Source organism: Athene cunicularia, assembly GCF_003259725.1.
Source record: "Athene cunicularia isolate RWA chromosome 2 unlocalized genomic scaffold, athCun1 chr2_part1, whole genome shotgun sequence".
Classification (NCBI taxonomy): Eukaryota; Metazoa; Chordata; class Aves; order Strigiformes; family Strigidae; genus Athene; species Athene cunicularia.
This window is the reverse complement of record NW_020799095.1, coordinates 54,753,958-54,774,832: the sequence shown is the minus strand read 5'-3', so window position 1 is coordinate 54,774,832 and position 20,875 is coordinate 54,753,958. Positions and strand designations below refer to the sequence as shown.

The 20,875-nt window shown below is 39.4% G+C and overlaps 1 long non-coding RNA gene across 2 annotated transcripts in view; it reads left to right on the top strand.

Annotated features, from left to right (window-relative positions):
- LOC113477077 overlaps positions 1 to 20,875 on the top strand; it is a 262,249-nt gene that overhangs the window by 163,449 nt on the left and 77,925 nt on the right. The gene's annotated exons all lie outside the window — the stretch shown is intronic.

Genomic DNA, 20,875 nt, shown 5'->3' with positions numbered 1-20,875 from the left:
CAAGCCTTTTTTAATCTCTGATGGAATGCTTTCTTGGTGCACTTCCAGCTCTGCGGTGAGGAGGGTCCCTGGAGCATGCTCACTTTCAGCCATCTACTGTCACTTTGTGTTCTAGCCCTTCTGAGATCTCTCCCACTTGGATTGAGGTGTGAAACAAGCACATGGTGTTATTTCTTCTTCCTTTCACTGCACCAGCTCACCTAGCTGAGGAAGATGAGAAATATAAACCAAGATATCATAGGGGTGTACTAGTGGTGGAGACAGCAAATCATAGAATCATTTAGGTTGGAAAAGACCCTTAAGTCATTGAGTCTGATCATTAACCTAACACTACCATATCCACCACTAACCTATCTCCCTAAGTGTGACGTCTACACATTTTTTAAATACCTCCAGGGATGGTGACTCAACCTCAACCACTTTCCCTGGACAGCCTGTTCCAGTGCTTGATAACCCTTTTGGTTAAGAAATTTTTTCCTAATGTTCAATCTAAACCTCCCCTGGTGTAACTTGAGGCTGTTAACTCTTGTCCTATCACTTGTTACTTGGGAGAAGAAACCAACACCCATCTTGCTACAACTTCTTTCAGGTGTCCTGGGTTGCAGTGTATTCTATTACCATCCTCATGAGCTGTGGAAATCAGGTGGGGCAGTGTTTCCTTGTTTCCCCCCCCCCTCCAGACTATCTTTCTGTTAATGGCCCATCAATGCCATGCAGCATGACTCATTATCCCATTGTGAGATGCTCCACCCAGAGGGAAAAACCCAGCATTCCATCCTGGATATAACCTGAGATTCTGAATACCAGAGGCCTCTCTTTTCCACTGGATTTCCAGAGGACAGGAGCTGCTTAGCCACCACTGGACTTTTTCTGAGGAAGAGCAGATCTTTTTTTCCTCTACAGGATCACTGCTTCAGGGGGACTGCAGCCACCATTCTACCGGACTGCTACCACCGCCCTGATTTACAGGGTGTCAGGTTGTATCCTGACTCTGTTAGTTTAACCCAGTGTTATCTGCCTTTATAATTTTTTTCCTTTCCTTATTAAATTGTTATTCTGACTTGGTGTCTCCCACTAGTTTGTTTTCAAACTAGCACATCAGGTAGTTGTAAAAAGTGATCAGGTCTTCCCTCAGCCTCCTTTTATCCAGACTAAACATTCTCAGTTCCCTCAGCCATTCCTCATAATACTTGTTTTCTAGACCCTTCAACAGCTTCATTGCCCTTCTTTGGACACATTCCAGCACCTCAATGACTTTCTTGTAATGAGGGGCCCCAAACCAAACACGTTATTCAAGCTGTGGTCTTGCCACTGCAGAGTACAAAGGGACAATCGCTTCCCTAGTCCTGCTGGCCACACTATTCCTGATAAAAGCCAGGATGCCATTGGCCTTCTTGGCCACCTGGGCATACTGCTGGCTCATATTTAGCCTGCTGTTGACCAGCACCCCCAGGTCCCTTTCTACCAGGCAGCTTTCCAGCCCCTCTTCCCGAAGCCTGTAGAGCCTTTCTACCCTCAAGCAGATCAGTACTCCCACCCAACTTTGTATCATCAGCAAACTTTGAGGGTGCACTCGATCCTCTCGTCCAGATCATTGATACAGATATTAAACAGAACTGTCTACAATTCTGAGCCCTGGGGAGCACCACTTGTGACTGGCTGCCAACTAGATTTAACTCCATTTACCACAAATCTTTGGGCCCAGCCATCCTGACAATTTTTTACCTGGCAAAGCGTATACCTGTCCAAGCCACAAGCAGACAGTTTCTCCAGGACAATGCTGTGGGAAACTGTCAAAGGCTTTACTAAAGTCCAGGTAAACAACATTCACAGCCTTTCCCTCATCCACTAAGCAGGTCACCTTGTCATGGGAGATCAGGTTAGTCAAGCAGGACCTGCCTTTCATAAAGCCATGCTGACTGGGCTGATCACCTGGTTGTCCTGTATGTGACCATGTGATGGTTTCTCCATGCCTTTTCCCTGGCACTGAGGTCAAACTAAAAAGCCTGTAGTTCCCTGGATCCTCCTTCTGACACTTCTTTTAGATGGGCGTCACATTTGCTAACTTCCAGTCAACTGGGACCTTTCTGGTTAGCCAGGACTCCTGATAAATGATGGCAAGTGGCTTGGTGAGCACTTCTGCGAGCTCCCTCAGCACCCTTGGGTGGATTCCATCTGGACTTTTAAGTGGTATAACAGGTCACTAACCAGTTCCACTTGGATTATGGGGGCTTCCTTCTGCTCACTGTCTCTGTCTTCCATCTCAAGGGACTGGTTACCCAAGAAAAACTGGTCTTACTATGAAAGCCCGAGGCAAAGAAGGTATGAAGTACCTCAGCCTTTTCCTCATCCTCTGTCACTATGTTTCCCCCCATATCCGATAAAGAATGGATATTCTCTGAAATGTAGTGTTCTCTGAAGGCAGCATTGCACAAACCCTTACTGTGCTTCAGTGCCTCTGCTATTGTATCTGAGTTTTTGCTGTTTACATTCTTTTACACCTCTGCAATGTAACTACTTGTTCTGAGAATTTCTTCAGTTCCACTGTCATCGTTTTTCACTATGAACTCAGATTAAAACTTATGTAGGGCCTTAAGAAACTAGCGACAGAGACAGAAACATTCTATGTGCAATATAGTTTAAAACCAAAATGTTTTCAGATGATCGGAGATCATGATTGTTCCCCTCATTTTCTAGGGGCCTGCTCTGAGACGTGGATGTGATCCATGTGTGCTACTGAAGCTGACTTGAATGTGTGACAAATGTATTTTGAAGAAACTTGGCCCTGCGAGCCTCCATTTGCACACTTGGAATTAACAGATGCTTTAATATCCCAGTGTCATGTCCCCTTTCTGTAATGTGCATACAATGATACCATTCACTTCATCACACAAAGATGATGTGAAAATGAATCAGTTAATGTTTGTAATGCATTCAGATGTTGTTGTGATGAGCACTGTAGGAAAACCCACAAGCAAATGAATAATTCATTGTTCAAATCGGGCTCTCAATAGTATACAGTAAACAAGACATGGGACTTCACACTGAATAGTAAGAGTAAGGCCAAATAATTAATGATCACTTGTTCAATTATTACTGTCCATTCAGAGTATTGAAAGGGAGTGGGATCCTGTGTGAAGAGTGTGGTCATGTCCTAAGGGATTGTATGTTAGCGTATGATTGGAGAGGATAATAAAGATTAAATAGTTTCTTTTATTCTTTTGTATTTTTTCTTTCTCCCAGTGACCTTCAGTATTAGTTATGATGTGTATTTTGGAATAAAGATGAAGTGTGTTAGGCTTTCTAAATTGCCTGATTTTAAGTCTATAGGTTTTCCCTTACAATTGACGTGATAGTATTTGGAATCCTAATCTTTTATTTCAATTCTGTTTTCATAGTTTCCTGCCACCTAGTGAATCCTTCTGGTCGTTGGTGCTTAAGCATCAAATGAAGGGTGTAATGTCCCCTCTGATCACTGTGGAACAGACTCTGGATGTAGTTTTTTAGTTTGGATTTTATCTCTTGGTATAAAATGATCTTAAGAGAAGCTAATGGAAGAGGAAGGTTAAACTTTTCCCTGCATACTGGCTGCAAGATAAGAGTTTAGTTTTGATGGAATCACACATACTGGAATAGCTTATTCCTGTGTTCAACCTTGGGACTTTTCCTTTGGATGAAAGCTCTAAATGTTTACATTTTGAGGGTGAAAAAGAAAACTGAGGGAGATATTTGAAGCTGCACTACACAAAAATATGTCAATAATTCAAGCTGACTGATAGCTCCTCTAGTAACCAAAGTCACCTGCAATTTTTTATAGTCCTAGAGTGTAAGCCATCCATAACATATAATCAGTTCCACTCTGCAGATGGAACTGATGGTTTTTTCCCAGGCATCCCTTCCCTACTTCCCTAAGCTAAATCTTTAAAAATCAATTCACGTAATTTGATCAATTTAAAGTACTGAATACACTGAGGCAATTATACCAAACTTCTTGCATTTCACTGCTTCCAGTGACAATAAAGCTATTGACAGGGCAGCATTAAAGATAAACCAGCATTTCCATGAAAACAGTTGTGCTTTACATTTGCCATTTTTTAAACCTTTTAACTGTTTTTGAAATAGCTTTTGAAGAATGGTGATTTATAGTTTAAAATTGAGGACTTCATCTTTTTGTCTTGAAGTCAAGTCCCATTTATGAGTCCCTAAAGATGAATTTTGTATTAAAAAACCACTAAGGTGCTGAGCTGTTCATTTAATTTAGTAAAAATGTGTGTCAGCTTAGTTGTTTATTTCCAGAAGAAAATCTTGTTGCAGATTTTGAATGTAAGTGTTTAACAAGATGTGGTTAGTCATTACCGTGGTGATGAGTCCAAAATGTGATTTGAATGATCACTGACACCCATTGGGTGCTTCCATAAAGTTGTTCATCGAGAGATAATAACCAGTATCAATGCACTTAAGAACTCTGTAACCGGGAGAAAGTCTCTTAGGGTCTAGTTTTTCATAAATACTGGAGTCTAACCATGCCGTAATGTGTTTGGGCCATGTATCACAGTTACTTTCGGGGGCAGACTGACTTTTATAGCTTTTCTTTGAGACTACTACCCCTATGAATTTATTGTCATTCCCAGTGAAGTTTGTAAATATATTCTATTTATTTATCTTTTAAAATATCCCATCTGTTTAGGTAAGTATTAATGTAAGCTGCATGACTATTTAAGCCAAACTGGAATGACCATGTACTCAAGTGTAGATGTGCTTTAAGAATGTTGTATATTTGTGTGAAATTCATGAATCGGAAATCACTGTTGTACAAGACTTCACAAAATTAACAAAAGCAGATAGTTTTTCTTCTTTTGTGGCTTCTATCCCATGCTCTTCCCCTCTTTGGCTTTACAATTTCAGTGCAAGACCACTGAGTACAAACGTGTCCAGGAGACAGCCACAGCCCTTGGTGATACGATACCACTACTAAGCATGATAAATATCAGTTGTGACACATCTGTGTTTAAAACCAAAACCAAATCATGTTTGAAAAGCAATTTTGTGTATGACATTTCTGGAATAATTTAACAAAAAGCTGGTACTTCAGAACATGAGGGCAAATTTTGATGAAAAGCCCTGCAGAATAGCTGAGTGTTTGGAAGCAAATACAGTATGCAATATAAAAGGATAAATTTGCATTTTTAGGTACATTAGGAAGCTGAAAAATGTAATTAAAGGAGGAGACTTCCCTTCCTAGATTCCAAAGCTAGCAAAGAGCCGTAAACACACCTTTTATATTTTTTACTTTAGAGTATGTAATCCTTTCTATTCTATATCAAATATAAAACTCTCAGACAATGAAATCTTTTGCAAAGATGGGCCAAATTATTATGCCTGAAGATTGAAACATCCAGGGAGTTCTAAGTGTATTTTCACTGTCCTTCTACAAGAGATGAGTTTTGGATATTAACTGATGTTTGCTTCTGTCTCTGTCGCTATTTTCTTAGGGCCCTACATAATTTTTAAACTGAGTTCATAGTGAATCTAATACTTCATCAATCTCACAGCCAAAGGTGGATTTCAAAAGTTGGAGTCAAAAGTTTGGAGGTATTTGAAATAACTTATAGTGAGATCTGAAGCTCAGAAAGAGAAAGTAGTAAATTTAGATACATGAAGTAGTGCATGCACCTTTATCTTCTGATGCCAGTCAGGGCCTGAATTAGAAACTACTGACTTCTTTCACATTGCAAAGAACTATGTAAGCTACTATGTGTTTATTTTAGGCCTGCATGAACGGAAACATAAATCAACGGCTTGCACTGCATACAGTAGTGTCAGGAAGAGAAACCAAAGGTCTCCTTTCTCTTCTTGCTCAGCTGACCCAACAGTGTGAGAAAGCTCATTCATGCATGCAGAATTCTGTCTGCTGTCAAAAGTACTTCTGTGCTCCGTCTTTAGTGTACTTCCTAAAGAAAACAAGACTTTTGCTTCCCCCTCACCCCTACCTCTTTTACCTCATCTCTTCATCCAATAACCTTTCATTGTCTTGGCAAATTACAGGAGAGTTGGGCAGGGCTGGAAGTGGAAGCACAAAAAATGTTATGAAATAAGAGACTAGCTAGAGAAGGAAGATAAATTTAGTCCTTTCTGAGAGATGTGTGAGTCTGCCAGGTCTTTACTCTGTTTGGCCTGAGAGGTTGGCTGAACCTCTTGAACTACAGCTCTGGACTTGCCATAGCAGGGGCTGCCTCTGTGCCCAGCCAGGAGTTAGCTGAAGGGGAAGGAACATGGTGAACGTTTTTGAAATGGTGTCACTGGGGTAAGGGTGTCTGGGAATTATAATTGACCATAAATTAGAATCAAACTTAGGTTTTATTACTGGCACTGTTTACAGAAGAACTCGGAGCTGTTCTTTCTATTTGTAATAATACATTTAGTCTACTTGGGAATGGATTGTTATAATTTCCATCAGTTTGGCAATTAAAAAACCCATTTTATTTCCATCTAGAGTTGATAAAAGCAGAAACTTATTTAAAATGTTGAAGTCTAAGCCCCTTCAAGGGGGAGTGTTTCTTTAAATAAATACATAACAGCATCTCAAACTCCAAGACTTTTTTTTTTTTTCTTTTAAATCTTCTAAGTAAGTATCCTTTGCAGTTATGTCTTTCATCTCATGGGAACTGCCTGCTCCTTGTTTTAATCCCAAAACATCATCAAAGTCAGTGGGAAAGAAGAAAAAACCCCATTATCTACAACTTCCAAAATAAAAGCTCAATGTATTGTGACTGAGCTGGACAAAATCCTGTTTCTGGTCACTCTTACATTTTGTATAAAGAAAGATGGAGTGTTTTAAGAAAATACTTTTCAGGGTTGAACATTTGAACTGTATTTGTATATGGATCTAGAATTCATGTTCTTTTCACCAAGAATCACAGATGAAATGTGTGAGAAACACACGGGGTGATGTCTAGTTTTGCCCTCCTCTTTGGTGTAGAAAGAAATCAAAAGTGCATATCAGAAACATCTCCCAAGTCCATTTGGAAAAGAAAAATGGAGACTGTCCTCCTTCCACCCCCCAGGAAAATCTGCTAACTTAGTATTTTTTAGTCTGGGCGAGCTCTGAAGGTTATCAAAGTAATTTTTTGAAGCCTGTCGCCTTAGTATTCTTCTTATAGATAATAACATCAGGCCCATTATCTCCTACTCCCTGATTTTTTCTTCTGACTTCCTGCAATTTACATCCCATTGTCCACTAATATTTTCTGCGTTCTTTTAAAATAAATCAAATAACACTTCCTATGTTGGCTCTGGTCTTAATAAAAGTCAGACATGCAGCATTTGGGACTCTTAAAATAACACATTTTAATACAAAGATGTGAGATATCTTTTGAAATCTGTGGTGGATGTTTGTTTCCTGCTGGGCTTAATTTAGGAATCTAGTGCTAGCATTAAACCAAGGGGAAAAATGTTTGCTCTTTCATCTGTGTGCCACATCCCATCCAAAATCACAAACAGCTCCTTTAAATTTCTGATCTTTGTCCCCTGCTGGATGTGCATAATACACATGCCTGTCTGACATATGAGACAGCCAGAGCCTTTAAAAAAAAAAAAAAAAAAAAAAAAAAAAAAAAAAAAAATTGCTAAGCCCTGCTTATGCTTCTTGTCTTAGGCCTCCTAATCATCTGCAGTTTGGGAGAGAATGACAAGTGTGCGAATCTGTTTTGATTTAGTAAAGATGCAACTTTTCCTATTTGTGAAGAAACCTCTTTCTTACCAAATCAAAACTCCAATTTTATTGGTAAAACAAAACACAGGTAAAAACGCTTGGAGAATAGTTACCTTCCCCATAGAAGAGGACCATTTCCCTTATTTTCTTTGCCTTTGAATAGAGAAGTAAATATCTTCAGACATGTCACCTTAAAATTACAAAACTTGATAAGGTCCAACCCAGATGTGAATCTCAGTCTTTTAACATCTGGCCATGTAGCTCTCATAAACTGTAACATAACATGCAGAAGGACTTCTGGTTTTGTGCAAGCTTGTATGAAACTATGTGGTTACAGACTTTCAACTGCTTGGATTACATCAAACAGCTGAGATCAGAGTTTAAGGGAAGTTTCCACTTTTTTTTTTGATAAAGTCCTTCGTTGTTTGAAAAATCATCTTGAGCCCATTGTGCTATACTAGAGATTACACATGAAAAGCGTTTTTTAAAAGAATGTTATTGAATTGTAAAATGTAACACTGAAAAGTTTGATTCTAGAATCAATATTGGTCCTGTAATCTCAGTTGGTACGTTGTATGTAGGCATTATGATACAGATTTTAATTATATGCTTGCATCTTTTTTCTCTGTAGTTTCTCTGCCTCATTTACATAAACATCCCTTCTCACCTCTCCCTCCCCTCAAACAGAAAGCGCTCTTTAAACTGACAAGCTATTTGATGTTTTGTTTTCTCTTTATGCAGTATATGAATAAGCTGCACTAACTATATGCTGTTCCAGCCCTGATATGAGGGCAAAATAATTAATTTTTTCCTGCAATTCTCTGTGGTACTTCAGCAATTGAGGAGCAGAGAGATTCTGTATAACTAACAATGGCTTTTTAGTTGGAATTGCAAGGGAAGCCCTGTCAGCATAAACTTAGAGAATTTATGTATTAAATTTTAAGTTATTTTTACAAAGTGTATGCGCACAGATTTTTATTTTCTACCAGGTAGAGAGACCTGAGGAAATTCTGAATTAAAAAAAAAAGAAAAAGCAGTCATGTTTACAACTGGCAGAAGTCTCATTGACATGTTGCCAGTTCCTGATCCAAAGCAAGTGTGTTCTTAAAGCTTCCCAAAGGAAAGGCCACCAGGATTTTACAATGTGTGTATCCTTCCATTCATTTGTTTGTGAAAACTAACGTTTATGTTTATAGGAAAGGAAAATTTAATCCCAAACAGTTTAATTTTGATGGAAACTGGGTCTTTGTAACTAAAGATATCTGTCCCACTTGGTAATGGCGGTACTGGTTTTGTACAAGGCTCTGCAAAAGTGTATTAAAGCTTTGATTTTCTTCAAAATGTCATGTTGCTAGCATGTTCAAAATATTCTGCATGTAGTAGACATAATTAGCTGTGCTGTCCTGGTAAGAGTATGCTGGCTACAAACATCAGTTATGGCAGCATGGGGTAGAAGGAGTGAGGCTGTGCTGTGAAAGCTGGTTTGGCTTGTGCTGGGTCCTGAGCTCTCCATCTGGTGGGAGGATTTACAGATACGCCTTGAGTCTGACCTGCCTTCTGTATTTCAGATTTCTGTGTGTGCCTTATATAATCACACTTTTTTAAAAATGGTATACAGTAACAGAAACAAACTAGAAATTATTCTGAAGCACTGTAAGAGTTCATTTTAAAAATGAGATTGTTTACTCAGTGGTCTTCAAAGCTAGGCTTGTCAATAGGGATTTCAGGGTTTTTCAGAGCACTTTTCAAAGACCCTAAACTTTGGCTAACACTTAAGATCAAAAGAAGAAATGAAGGAGTATTTCTTTGGAGAACATATTTCACTTTTTTGAGCTTCATCTGTCTTCTAAAGCCTTGGTATCAACCTTAAGCTAAGTGATGAAGCACTTAAAGGAGCAGATACAGCTCAGCCTCTCTTAGAAGGGACTGCTCCCAAGCATCTCCCTGCCTGGCACTCTTAAAAAAAAGTTGTCTTAAACATAACATACTTCAAAAAATCCACTCAGCCTCCTTTCTTTTTTCTCATACTGAGCACATGTCATTACATGACTGAGAGTTGAGTGTACATCCCATCTGCAAGAGGGAAGGTTGTCTTTTTGCAATCTCTTTGGTAAGGTAAGAGAAGATAATGGAACAGAGAATTCAGTTGTAAGCACATGTAGAGATACAGAAGAAACTCAGTGAAGCGATATTCTATCTGCCAAACCATTTTGCTGGTCTTATTTTGGTAGACTGCATTAATTGCTTATGTGAAGTTGTGGTTCTCACAATGATACTAAATCTCATGTAGGCAACATTTCACTCATTTGGCAGTTGAGGTGGAAAGGTAAGCATCATAAAAGGGCTATACAAGAGCCAGCTCTCTTTCTTGTCATAGCAGTAACCTGTCACAAGGTTAAGTTGTCCTGATGATGTGTTGTCATTAGTATATTATCTCCAATAGGGTCTGTATTTGATCAGATATATCAACACTTGTACAATAATGCATGAAAATAGTGCCGAAGTGGTACACAGCACAATTCAAAACATGCAAATGAACTGTTCATTTACAAAAAATACAAACTAATTTATCATAAAACGAACAACACAAGCCCCCATACTTTCTATTATTCTATTCTATTATTCTATTATTGTCTTTTTGATTTATTTGTTCAATAAAAGCAGTCCTTTTGATTGTTTTTATAGGAAGATAAACCAAAATAAAAACTTCTAGGCTTGGGGTGTGTGTGGAACTATCAGAAATGACAAATTGATTCAAGACTTCTAGGGCTAATGTTTTAGAAAGAGTTTGGTAATTGAAGGCTGCATTGCTCACTTTCCAGTCAGACAAATGTTTCTGAACTTGGTTCTGCAGGAGGGTCTTTAAAAACTAAAATGTTTTGTGAATTTTGAAACGCTACCTTCGATCTTTACATGCTATAATGAGGCCAGGTTTTAGGCAGTGGGAACAAAGGAATGTATCCCTAACTGTGTGCACTCCTACTTTTAGTTTAGTTGAAGGCTAGGAAACATGAATCTGAAGTGTGGGGAAAGCACAAGGCTTGTATTACATACGCAAAACCAATACAGACATTTTCACACAAAACTGTCTTATCTTCACTTTTTAACCTTGAGAATTATCACAGTACGTAATGTGAATGATATATAGAATTACTATGTAATTTAGCTTCAGTGTCACGTGTTGTTGAAAATGTGAGTGTCTGCATGGCTCTAGGAATATTTACTGTAATCTTTTCTACAATTAGAATGGGAAATACTCAGGCAAGTTTAGTTCCTGGGAATGAAAAATTCTTAGTTTTTAATGAGTGCTGTTTAGAATTTTGTTCATACCTGCTGGTTTTGGTTTTCTTAACCTGAAAAAACCCCACCGTGAATTCTTAGCTTCAGTGTCTCAGATAGTTGTATTTTGTCCTAGTAAGTTAATTTGTTTTCTTGTGCACCAGTAGTTGTTATGGCATATATTCTCTGTTCCAGGACTTCACTTCTCATTGCTTTGATGTGTCTTAAAGTCCAAAGAGAGATGAGAACATACTTGCCTCTGATACAATGATATAGCCAAATATGACCAAAATGAAACTGGCAGTGGTTATGCTTCTGTATTTTACTGTGGTATTTACATAACACTTTGAGATATTGTGAATATTTCAGATAATTCAGTTTCTCCTCATCACCGATACCCTTAAGATAGTTTCTGTAGACAGTGGGCTAGCAAGCAGGAGGTGCAACAAAGCTTTTTATGTAATCTATATATCAGGGATCTTCTGCATTAAACCTCTACAGAAAAGATATTTGACTTTCAGCCCTGTACTTTCTTTAAATGTGCAAGTACAGCTCATGTTCATCTTTTGTCTATAATGAAATATATGGATTCAAGTTTTACAGTGCACAAACTGCCTGTATAGGTCTCTTTACTTTATGGCTGGCTAGGTGTAAGTTTGTGTTTGGCTGCTACCCAGTTTGACAGAAATAAGGCAAGAGGCCCATGTTAAGTATTGGCACTTGTGCAGCGGGACAAAATAAATAATCCTGAATCATACTATGCCAGAGGTTACTGTCTAAGCCCTACAGGAACAATGCAGCTTTCAGATAATATATTTTACCTGTGAATGTGTATAACATAAATCACTTTTTGGCTGGACAAAGTCCCATAGATTCAAAGAAAATCACTGGTAACATATAAATTGGTAACTTACGACTTTCCCATCCATGTCAAATAAAAAGAGAGTGCATCTTAAATGGTTGTTGAGGAAGGATATGCAACTTCTACTCTGGTGTGCTAAAGGAGAAAAGGGTGGGAAACAGAATTGACTCTGCTTTTCCAGGATGATTGAGTACAATCCTCTTAACTATTGCTTAACTTGATTCAGCTGCTCCCATTCTTTTCTACATTAATGTGCTCTTATATTGGCCTTCAAGCAGTAGAAAAACAGTATGTTCAACAAAACATTAAGTTATTAGTTAATAACTTAGTATTATTTTCCTTTTGGCATCTTTTAGTCCATTATCATTTTTTCCTGATTTAAAAAAAATATTTATCGCTAAATATCGTTTGCATGAAAATTTTGGAGACATACAAATTCATGGCCAAATTTGTGATATTTCTGATGTTCTGGGTAAATGTGCTATGAGAAGTAGCTGTTGCCTATGTTGGGTTCAGTATGTGCTTTCTAGAATGTGACACTGGAGAACAAATAGAAGTCATCTTGAGGTGTGTGGAATTACTGTTGTGAGCAAAGAAAGTAAATATGTAGATTTTTGGGAACTTTTAATCCTGTGCATTGTTTGGGGTTTCTCCATCCTTTGCTTTGAAAATACAGAGATTGCATAATTTAACTGAATATTTTACAGATTTCTGCTTAAATATGGTTTATTAGATGCTTGTTTTGCAAAGCATCATTCTTTCTGTTTTTTTGGTGTTGTGGTTGTTTTTTTTTTTTTTTCTTTTCAGTGGAAAAATAGGTTAAGAAAAGGAGAAAAGGTTGACTGCCACAAAAGAACAAATACAAAACCTAAGGAAAAATTTGAGGCATTTTTTTGACCTAACTGTGAAAAGAGTATTTTAAAAAGTGCCATATAAATATAAAGTGAGTGAATCCGCAACGTATTTTTCAATGGATATGAGAGAGACTTTAAGTTCAGTGTCATTAAACAGTTTGCTTAAATGGGGATGTGGTTTGGAATGGTTGTTTATAAATATGCAGATGTACTTAAACCCAATAACTGTCAAGCATTTGCATGTTAATGGTTACTGCACTAAGCAATGGATAGCCAGCCGGAACTGTGGAGACAAGATTTATCCTGAGGATCTCAAGGAAACTGCCATGCAATGTAAACAGAAGGTACAGCTCCTATTGACTGGCAGGGATGTTGCTCACTTTCGAGACTTATTTTCTTGTATTCTATCAGATACACAGTAAAACTAAGTCCCTGCTGTCTCCAACCCTTCTGCTTTTTCACCAAAATAAATCAATTTTGAGGACAGAAATGAATACCCTTCTTTCTCAAATAGACAGCAGAACTCATAAGGGAATAATTACAAGTCTAATTCAGCTCTTTTAATGACATCAGCCAAACGATTCTTGGATTCAAAGTCCCCGATGAGTTCCTAAGCTTTTTAACTTTAGGCTTCTAGGCTGAAATAGTATGACTTTTAAATTTTGTTTTCATTGGAAGATCAAAGAAATTACTGCAGTATTAATTAACTGTGTGTATTTTCTGTTTGCATAGCCTGCTGAAAGAAATTTGTGTGTTTAATAACATCCATTTGCTGGGTGAGATAAGGAAGGGAAAGAAGGCTGGTATGTTGGGCCTACAGGAGGAATTTTCTGCAGGGCTGACAAAAGCTTCTAGAAGTTGGTCATCCATGTATGTAGTCTCTCAAAGATTTTTCTGTCAGATCTAATCTGATAATGCTGACATGAGCTTTTCTAATGGCTGGATTCCAGATGGATTACTTGGTGTCAGTATTTGTTTCATCTTGTGCAGATTTTGAGCACGTGATTTTTTTTTTTTTTATTTTGTACAAAAATTACAAATATATAGTTGGGAATGTGGAGGGCATGGCAAATTTCTACACTGTTTTCTTTTTGGTAATGTAATAGCATCCATAGCTTCCCTTTGCGTAACCATACAATGATGGAGTGCTGCTGCCCTGTCTGTATGATTAAAAGATGCGCTCCTGTGGTCAGGACAGGCCACCTTCTACCTGTTCTTCACTATCAAATAGGAAACATGTGAAGGGTAAATATAGCAGGCATCCAGGACCCATTTAATTCTTGCCTTAATCCTTTATCTGTATTGAGGCTGCAAGTTTTGAATGGTCTGCTCTTTCAAGTTATTTATTCAATAGAAACATTGATTTCATCCTTGCAAAGTCTCAGTTAATAAGGGCTGCAAGTGACAGATGTGTTCTAAAACTGTATCTGGGAAAGGCAGGGAGAGGAAATGGATGTTGAATGTAAGAAGTAAGTGAATATTGTGTGCTCTGTGTGGAATGTACCTATCTTTAACTTCAGACACATGCACATGAGGAAAAACCTTGTAGGAGTCTGTAATGCAGAAGACTTAAATGCACAGGTCTGGCACAGCTTCTCCAGGCTGAAGATACAGCAGATGGGTTCATTGCAACAAAAGGCATACTTGCAGAACATGTAGATACGTTTAATTTAGCAAGCATGGGTTCTCGCAGCAATATAGATGCATCAGCGTGGATTTTGGTTGTGCTGGCAACCTGGGTGTGCAGGCTTTTCAGGAACCTTGGGCTCTAAGGAAAGGCTGCTATGCCAGGTCTCTGACATGTGCATAGATGTAGTCAAACTAGTGTTAACAGCGTGACATTATTTGCTTGGTTATTTAATCCAGGCAGAGGTATGAATGATCAAAGTATTTCTACACCTTAAGGTACCATCGACACTTGACTGTAACACAGGGATTTTTGAAGGGGTGCCCTGACAAAAGAGAACCAAGTGGATGATGAATTCTCACTACAAGAAGGGATAACCAGTGCAATGGCAAAGTCTGGGCTTCGTAGCCTGCTGCTGCTTTGGAAATTTAAGGCAAAGGAACATGGCATGATAAATCAGGGGGTCACTAGTCCAGCTTTCTGGAGTCAGGCTCCAGGGAGAGCAGGCTGTGCTGGCCTGCTGGCCACCTCTTGGATCCTGTTTCTGAGGGAACAAGTGTTGGATCAGCAAATGGGATGTATATGAGAATAATAACATGTAAATATTGATTTACTGGATACCTGAGCTACTTCTGTGGCTGCAAGCTGTCTGCCTTCGGCTGCATGCCTGGCATTGCACTCAAGGCATCACTTTCCTGCTCAGCCTTCCTATGCTTGTTGTTTGCAGAGGACTAAGGAGTGTTTTAATGTATGGCATGTCAGAGAGCCCACCTCTGGAGTGCTGCTGTGCGAGATGCTGGTCAACCAGAATGTAGTGCTATAGCATTACGGCTGTGTGTTGCATTTGTTAACTCTCTGCAGCCTCAAGACAAGGACTGCCATTGAGTCTGGCATCTCCCAGAAGGGTGAGGAGGAGAAAGTGGAAGGCTGCTACAGAACTGGGAAGGGGTTACTATGTAATTTTCCTCCCCCTATCCCTTTCTTTCTTCCTTCCTTCAAAAAAAATCCAACCCCTTCCTAATTAGTGCTGTGCAAAAGGTTGAATTCAGCCTTCTCAGTTTGGGCAAAAAGAGGGGAAGAAAACCACTATGGCAACAAAATTGTGTTCTTTGTAATTTTAGATGTCAGACTGAAAATCTGCTGATCAGGAATAATTTTCTAGCAGAAGTCCAAGCCTGCAATTAGAGTGGCAACTATGCTTAAAAATCCTGACTTTACTGTCCCACAAGTGTGGATTTAACTCTTACTGCTATCTAGATAACACCAGAATTGTTGGGTTTGACCTTACCATAGAAGATGCTAAACAACCACCCTGATTTTACATCGACCCCTTACTAAATGGACGTTTTTGTTTAAACCTAGGCAGCTTTTTGTTTTATATATCCCTAGATACTTTTGCATTTTGTGGTTTAATTACATTATGAATAGAAAGGAATTTAACTTTCCAGTGGAAAAGGTTAAAACAGAATTTGCACCTGAGAAAAGGAAGTTAATGTTATGCCTATCAAGCAGTAGTACAATGAAAATCCAAGAGTGCCTGACAGTGATGTATTCTGTTGCCCTCATTGTCCCATTATAAAGTCTTTCCAGGGCTCAGTGAGCTCCTGAGAGCTATGAATGTTTGCGTAATCATCCCTTCTGCCCTTCCTCCCTTTCCTTTTTTTATTTGTATCTTATTAATTACTCTCTGGATCCTAAGGCTGTTAAATACAGCTCGTCAAACTATGAGTATATGCCAGAGAAGCTTTTGGCTTCTTCAATTTGGCCAGCTTCAAATTGCCCCCATTGTCCAAACCTGCAGTCGGCTATTGATGTGGCGTGGGAAAGCCTTGATGATGCGTCCTCTCCTTGTGAGCACACCAAAGGAACAGCAAGTGTCACGGAGACCTTTGTGCTGTTTCCACAAGCTTGAAGAGTTGCTTTTGCCATCTGGGATCCCTCTATGTCTTAGTACCTTCTTACATTGCCCTCCAGCTTCTGCAGCACTGTTTAATTGCAGTGTCCTCTTGCTGGCAGATCTTGTTGCCTGTGGAGTTTTTTTAAGGTTCCTGGGTGCTACCAAAACAGCAATCAGACACTTGCTGTACTGAAAACTTTCTTGCAAATATCAGAGATCTTGTTTCTTGGAGTAGTTAATCAGTTTAGAAAATTAAATGCGGTCTCCAGTATAAACTTTTCTAGAAAATTAGGTTCTGACTTATTTCTACCTTTACCAACTCAAATCCTCTTCAGAGCAGTGGTAATGGCCAGAATATAATCTCTGTAGTCAGAGCATGTTGCCATTATAAGCAGAGAAGAATGTCTTTTAATTTGTGTAGTTTGAAAAAAATCTTGCCTTAATTCTTTCTTCTTGTTGTCAGTTGTAATCATGTCCCCGTACCAAACAGTGATGGCTTCAGTTGTCTACTTTACTTTAAAACCTGCTGTGTCTCAAAACTAAAGGAATCCTTTTTCCCCTCAGCACTCTGATATTTCCTGGCAATTGTGAGCAGGACATAAACTCATTAAAAGCCCCAAATTAGTTCTTAACCAATGTTTATACAATAGCTCAATACAAATTATGTTTACACAATAGGGTAATGCAAAACTGTGCTATTTTCATTTTGACAAATTTGTATATGCTGTGGAAACCACAGGATTTGTAGGAGGCAGAGGATGCCTTGGAGAATAATCCAGCACTAACTGGCTGTTGGTTATTGAGAAGGCTCTGGGGAGACGTTACAGCAGCCTTCCAGTATTTAAAGGGGGCCTAGAGGAAAGATGAAGAGGGCTTCCTTGTAAGGGATTGTAATGATAGGATGAGGGGTTTTTAAACTGAAAGAAAGTAGATTTAAATTAGACATAAGGAAGAAATTCTTTACTGTGAGGGTGGTGAGACACTGGAAGAGGTTGCCCAGAGACGCTGTGGCTGCCCCCTCCCTGGCAGTGTTCAAGGCCAGGTTGGACGGGGCTTGGAGCAACCTGGTCTAGTGGAAGGTGTCCCTGCCTATGGCAGGGGGGTTGGAACTAGTTGATCTTTCAGGTTCCTTCCAACACAAACCATTCTATGGTTCCATGGTACAGAAACCTCGGGATCAGATTGGCTTCAGCTGTTGCTCCAGGAGGCATGGACTGCGGAATGTTTTTTAAGGAACACTTTTCTCAGTTGCATGCTTGCCTAGGCATGGCTTCTTCCACCATAAGCACCTTATTCTTGCTAATCATCCCTTCAGTCTCAGCGTACTGTTGTTAGGTGAAGTGAGCAAACACATCCACAGACCACGAGCACAGTGTACCACACCTGATTGGCAATGGCCAGCAAACAAGCTCAAGTCAGCCCTAATTTGTAAAAAGCTTACCAAGCTAGGACTAGGCTCCTCAGGAGACAAGTTGCCTCTTTCTTGCCAACTGAAATGATGAGATACACCAAGGGCTGCTGTCTTGAATCAATTGAATGTGCTGATGCGCAGACACCCTTTGCATACTCCAGACATGTTTAGTACTTAGGGCATGTCCTCATACTGCTTGCTTATTCTGAGCCTCTTGGAAGCCGTATGTCTGTGACTCGCAGGGCACCAAGCCTGGGCTAATCAACTATGTTGACAGGCAGGGTGTATTTTATCAGGCTTAATGCCACCTTAATGTGGCTGTGCAGTTTCCAGAATACTTTGTGTGGATATGCCCGTAATCAGAGGAGTTTAAAATGACTCTGAATTTGTCTCTGTCCAGTTCAGACTGCATGACCTTTAAAGAGACTGTGAAGCAATATCTATTCCTTTTTCCTCTGTGTCCCAAAGGCCAATCCAGGACAAGGAGGTTCTGAAGCGACAGAAGAAAAGTAGAGCCAAAGTAAGCACCAGGAATGGAAGAGGAAAGGAAGAAACAGAAATAGCAATGGAGATGTGTCAGGTACAGAGAAGGCCCTCTTTGACATACTCTATTTCTTACAACACTTACCATGTGTTTAGGTACAACAGTAAAAAGAGCCTTTCTGACCCCGAGAAATGTTATGTTTGCATTTGCAATATGCTCTGCTGGGAAGATTGTGTTCTGCATTCAAGCTATGGCAAACTGAAATTGTTTTGTAGGAATTGTATTTTTTAACAAAGGTGTTTTTTAGACTCTGAAACATTTTACCACGTGTTCTCACCTAGGTTCATGCATTAAAAGAAAAAAAAAGAAAAAAGACAGTGTGAGTGTGCTGCAGGTGTGCTACAGGATTGTCTGGATGACTATTCCTCCCTGTTTGGCTGGCTGTTTTCTGAGAGCATATTGAACACATGCTCTGGTGCAGTTTGAAGGCCCTGTGAGAGGCCAGAGCTGATTGAAAGCTCTCAGTAATGCTGAAGTGGATGGCCAAAGTGCTGGAATTGAACAGCTGCTGTAAACCTGCTGAACTTTGTTGTTTATAAATTATTTTGCATGCCATCTGGAACAAGAATTGTGCCACAGTTTAGAATAGCTATAGCTGAGGTTCATGTTGAGCAGTAAGTGTAAAATATTATTAAGTGATTATCAGATTTTACAGGCTTCTCTGAATGGCTTAAAGACAGATTCTTAGGTTAGAGAGGTTTTAATAGAAACACATTGCCACGTTTTCTTTCCTTGCAATGTGTTTATTTAAATTACATTTGGGTCTCCCATTAAGTCCTTAAGAAATATGCAAGAATCATGCTATGATTGAGCTTAGGAAAAACATTCATTAGATATGAGGTTCATTTGCTTCATGGGCAGGAGGTAATACTGCTGTCCCTGACAAAGTATTTCTCTTGTGCATGGATGATGTCAGATGCTACTGACCAACAAATTATTTATGTTTCAGATGGAATAAAGCTACTTAATACATGAGCCCATTTCCCAAATCTTGCTGAGGCAACCCAGCAACTCCTGTTGGGACAAGGGTGTGAGCTGCATGCAACGTGTCCAGGCTTTAACCTTCTGGCTGCCTCCTGCTTGCTTGGCTTGCTCTATCTTTTATGACCTTTTCCCTTGGTAGCAGAATGGTGTCCATAGGTGCTGAAGGAGTATAGGCTGGATGAGGAGACCTGGCCATTTTTGGGAAACTCAGAGAAGTGTCTCTGCCACATAAAGCCATAATTTTGCTGTCCTCACCAATGGTTTCACCTGAATCCACAAGACTGGGAATCTCTGAACTTTCAAACTCTGCTGTGAGGGGGTTATTTGCATCTTTTCTTAACAAATTCCTATTTAAAAGGCATAGGGCCAATGTGCTGTGACCATGACTCATACCTTCACTCTGTGAGCAAGTGGGGATGGCTCAATGTGTGGGTGCTCATCAATGTATGCTGGCTGGGCACTTAAAGGGAAATGTCACAGGAGAGAGACCATAACCCACAAACCTTTGCTATTTCTGTGTTTTGTGCATGGACCTGCTGGTCTGCTGACATACACCACCTTAGGTGCATTGCAGCTTAAGCTCTTTCTTGAAAGTTGGTAGTGAAGGCAGGGGGAATTGCAAGGCTCATAGATATTTGTCAGGTATAAAGCATGGATTGCCAAATGGAGCAGATATGAACAACAAAAATAATACAATAAACCGTTGCATAGTTATTGTTGAACTAGGTGGAAAGCTTACGTGCTTGTTAATGTAAAGCAGGTGGCTATTACTGAAAAGCAGCAATAAAGAAGGCTTTCTGGTCAATTCTATAATGCTGAACAGGCAGTTCTTCAATATGACTCTATACCTTGTTTGTTGGCATTATGTACAAGGAATTAAGTATAACTTGCCTTGCCTTGTGCTGGGCACTTAATATGCAATCTCAAAATATGATGCAGTTACTTGGATTAATGGTACTCAAAGTAGTGCATGACAACTTCAATATGTTCTTATTACATCTTCAATATATTAGCAGCGTATGAAAGGGTTACCTAAGTAGTATATCTACTTTTCAGACTTGAGTTTGTACTTTCCTCTGAAATCTCAAATTTGTGTGCAGGGTTTTCAGTTCTGCATGAGATGCTAAGGAGGAGATGACAACCTGAATCTCAGAACCATTTAAACCAATGAAACCTGGGTTTCCAAGGACAGGTGCTGATTGAGTCTGACTGCTACTTTTTACCCTCACTTGGGGACCTGAAAAACAGAGTGTGAGTGTCTGCTTTCTAACCTCCTTGGCTATCTTGTTTTCCCCATATGGGTGTAATTCTTAAAGTGTCTATTGCTGTGGAGCATATTCTGCAGCCTTCTGCTCCATCAGGGCACTAAATAGGGATCTCTTGCATGTACCCAGCTGCATATTTTCACAAAATCTGTAGGAATTTAGTAGCTTTGAGACTCCTAATCCTCTATCAAATGTGTCTGAATTTAGTCAGGTTCAAAAATTGCTGGGAACATGAGTGGACAAACTACCTGTATACATGTATGCACACAGGTAATGAACACATAGGCTTTGCATGTGTAGGAGCACACGTACCAAGTACTGCCTGTGCTTTTTTAATCTGTACAACTGATGAAATTACACCAGGTCTGAAAATTAAATCCCACTTTGAGAAATGATTGATTTGCCTTTTTTTTTTTATTTCCCCCCCCCCCCCCCCCCCCC